At 45.7% G+C, this 4,090-nt stretch overlaps 1 protein-coding gene across 1 annotated transcript in view; it reads left to right on the top strand.

Moving 5' to 3' along the window:
• The first annotated feature begins 2,736 nt into the window (after positions 1-2,736).
• Positions 2,737-4,090, top strand: part of LOC134436538 (CMP-N-acetylneuraminate-beta-galactosamide-alpha-2,3-sialyltransferase 1-like) — a 43,870-nt gene continuing 42,516 nt past the window's right edge. Inside the window, exon 1 of the mRNA XM_063185804.1 lies at positions 2,737-3,014. The gene's annotated coding sequence lies outside the window, so the exon portion shown is untranslated. The remainder of the gene's footprint in view (positions 3,015-4,090) is intronic.

The raw sequence follows: 4,090 nt of genomic DNA, 5'->3' as shown, positions 1-4,090 counted from the left end.
ATGTGGAACAAAACACAGCAATACATTTGTCCTTCACCAAACAAATGCCACACACTTTTAAATTTATATGGCTGACATAGTTCTCCCCTCCTGTCAGCGACAACAGAGAGCACTGAGAAGAGCTTCACGCTGAGATATCTGCTCTGTTCTTGCTCTCACTACGATGAAAAACTTCCTTTTGTGGAACTCGTCTCTCGTTTTCCATTGTGTGAGCCACCTCACTCCTCTTGGTGTGTTTTCTGGTTCCACGCACCTGATTCAACTGATTTAATCTAGAGTGCAACAATACCTCCCTCCACCACGGCTCTCTTCTCACTTACCGAATGGAAAACTGTGATTTTGTCAAAACACACACACAATCTTATTTCTCTCACTCTTTCTCTCTGTGTCTGTCTATCTGTCTGTCTGTCTGTCTCTCTCTCTCTCTCTCTCTCGTTCTCTCTCTCTCTCTCTCTCTCTCTCTCTCTCTCTCTCTCTCTCTCTCTCTCTCTCTCACACACACACACACACACACACACACACACACACACACACACACACCAAATATATGAGGGTGAGTCACAGTGCTGGAGAATTCCAGGCATGTGAATTTAATATGTCATACAGCTGTTGAATTCTGACAAGGCTTGACAGAGGATACCTGGTCAGTAACAGGCCACTGGCGGGTCACTGGTGCTACTCTGTTGAGACGGGCTGCTTCATCGACATGCGTTACCAAACCCAACTCTGACAACAAGGAGCACTACTCTAGCATAGCTCAGCTCGACACTCGTGGGACATCCAGATGAGCTACCAAACCCAACTCTGAGCCTAAGGAGCGCTACTGCGTATCGTAACAGCTCACTAGCTCAGTTCGACACTCGTAGCACATCGATATGAGCTACCAAACACAACTCTGACTCCAAGGAGCTCTACTCTAGCATATCGTAACAACTCGTTAGCTCAGCTCGAAACTCGTACATCGATATGAGCTGCCAAACCCAACTCTGACTCCAAGGAGTGATACTGCATTAGTGTTTCTTAACAGGGGTGGTACAGCCCCCCAGGGAGCATTGAGGGGCTCTAGGGGGGCGTTGAGAAGGCTACAGCTGAGAGGGGGTAGTGCTTAGTTGCCATTGGGGGGCATTAGTCCATTTCGTTTTTTAATACTAAGCGGGGCGTTGTCAGGCTTATGATGAGGTCAAGGGGGCGTTGGGAGGCTTGTGATGAGGCCAAGGGGGTGTTTGTTCAAAAAGGGTTGAGAACCACTGCTGTACATACTGCATATCGTAACTGCTCACTAGCTCAGCTTGACACTCGTGGCACATCGATATGAGCTACCAAACCCAACTCTGACCCCAAGGAGCACTGCAGCATATCATGACAGCTTGTTAAGCTCAGCATGACACTCGTAGCACAACGTAGCTCAAATCGACACACTACAGCACTGTTTCTACTAATGCATTAATGCCGGGGACGATTTTCAAAGGCAGCTGCAATGCCCACAGCTGCACTGCCCACAGTTTGTCTATGACACATTCAGTATTCGGTTAGCGGTGCCGTTAAACTGCATAGAAACCTCCTGGAGAACTGACTGGCAAAGGAGCACTGCCTCCTTAATGAAACACACACACACACACACAAACACACACACACACACAAACACACACGCACGCACACAAACACACACACACACGCACACACACACACACACACACACACACACACACACACACACACACACACACACACACATCCATCTATGATTCATAGGGACATGTCTGCCCTGTTAGCCGTTCCTGAGTATGTGCCTACCTTTCCTGTCTGTCTATCTACGTATGAATGTATTCAATGCATTATGTAGACACGTGCAGTCCCCTCAGATCAGCACCATTCATTATTCAACACCACCCGGCATCGCAGTTCAACCAGGTTGCAGATCTATTGGTGCAGACCTACTACATGATTAAACTTTGCCTACTAGGGAGTAGCCTTGGGTGCTTTAATTATCATTTTATTATATTTTATTTGTATAATATATTTAATTTGATTTATGCATTCTACTTGTTGGATAGGCCTAGCTGTCAGGCACCACTGAGAATTTGCTCTTCACATAATGGCCCTTGAACAGAAAAAAAGAGCTGGTACTACAAATAGCATGTAGGCTTTTCAATGGGAACACACTCATTGGTCTGCCTGCCAACTTGCACAGTGCATACGAAGATGTACTAGTGAAGACAAAGGGGCTACAAAGTGAACTGGAGTGTCACCAGTCGCCAATGCCACTTGTCCCCGGCGTCACCTTCAATTAAACTGGGTGGAGAGGAGGAGTGAGGAGGGGCAGTGAAGCAAAAGAAGGTCGTTGCTCTAAGGCGTGTGATTCCGCGCCTCAGCTGGGCAACCTTTAAGTGTGTCACGTAGTCTGCGAAATAAACCAGTATTAATTATTTCTTGATGAGGTGATTTGAATGAGTGGTGACTGTGCTGTAAGGTGGGGCACCTTAATCAAACAATAGGCCTAAATTGTAGTTAATGATTTACAGTAGGCCTATAGATTTTAATCCGCCCTAATTTTGGAAATGATTATAAACATGACTAATACCAAATCAGGAAAATAGTGCAGCTTGGTGCCTCATGGGCTACCTCATTCTTTAAGAGCGACAACGAGAGGGGCGTTACGGCTCTGTTTACCTTCGATCCACGTGGCCACGGCAGGACATAGGCTAGTGGTGCTTGGACCAGCTTGCAGAGCGAGCAGTTGACTCCGCGCCGTTTGATGCAGCGCAAAACTGCTGAACATTTCATCCCCCACGGAGCCGTTCGCTCGTGTTCGATAGGAAAAACAGACGCGGTTGTGTTGTCCTTCAAGGACAATAACGGAATAAATTTACACAGCGGGTCTGTCACAGACAGCCGTGTCGTTTAGTGTTTTAAAAGAAAATGTCAAGAATTTTTAAATGGTTGTGTGGATCGCTGACAGGCTGAGTGCCCAGGATAACGGTTTCGCCTCATCTACATGCGCACGGAGATTGCCAGTAAGTAGGCTATTCCATATTTTCATGCCTGCGTGTGTTTTCTTTCTTAGATGCAATCGGCTGAAAATATCGTTAAAACTACGCGGAAAGGGTGCAATAGAACTGCTTGCCTTTCATAGTTCTCACTCACACCAGAATAACTGTCACAAGTTCTGATTATTCGCAGGGAAAGCACGCAAATAGGCCTACTGAGCTAAGAAAGGGTGTTTGCAAAAGGTGTTTGCTAAATGCAAAGAGTTATTGGGTATGTTCATTTTGTTGTGGTCTAGATTTAGGCCTACTGTGATGTAGAGACTGACTCAGTTTGAATGTAAAGGTGTCGTGGGAAAACAACAGTTAACAACTTTATTTTATTTAGTCAGACGCGACTTTCATGTGTTTGGTAGAACTGCAACACAAATGTGTGGGAAATACAATGTAATGCAATGAAACAAGACTTCACACGTTTCCAATCGTCACGACTGTGTCAGCATTATCATGGCTCTCTTCGGTAGGCTACTTCGGCATAGTTGGTGTTTCTGAGTGTGGCTTGACAGACTTCTTGAGAAGTATTTTTTCCAGCGGAGTGCGCCTGCGTTTCTGTCGACAATGCTTAAAACATGTTCGTCTGAAAGCCATGTTGCGCAACGGCTGTGGTTCGCCGAGGAACATTAGACGCTATTAAAACGCATTTCATCGACACTTCTCTTCCAGATGAGATAGGCTATTACTAACGTTCAACTCAGATTATTCATCCGCTTGTTTCTTCAACAAAAGTCGTGGACACGCCATCATAAATACTTCAGTGCCATTTTTCACTATCCAGACATCTGTTGATCTCTCTTTGATGGCACAGATGTTGCGTGAGATACAGGGGCTGCATCTCTGTGCAGTGGGTGTTTCATGGCGTGGAAAGACTTCTTTGATCGCAGCTTTTCATTATTGTGTGACTCGTTTATGTTCTCTCTGTAACCGAGACAGAGCTTTCTGCCCAGGGGTCAACGAATCCTTGATTTTTCACAGTCCATTTCGAGAAAGATCAAAGTATTGGGAAGGAAACCAGGCAATGTGAAATGTGTATGAGAGTGTTTATGCTC

This window comes from Engraulis encrasicolus, chromosome 20, assembly GCF_034702125.1.
Source record: "Engraulis encrasicolus isolate BLACKSEA-1 chromosome 20, IST_EnEncr_1.0, whole genome shotgun sequence".
Taxonomy (NCBI): Eukaryota; Metazoa; Chordata; class Actinopteri; order Clupeiformes; family Engraulidae; genus Engraulis; species Engraulis encrasicolus.
The sequence above is the reverse complement of the archived record's forward strand: the minus strand, read 5'-3'. Positions and strand labels throughout refer to the sequence as shown.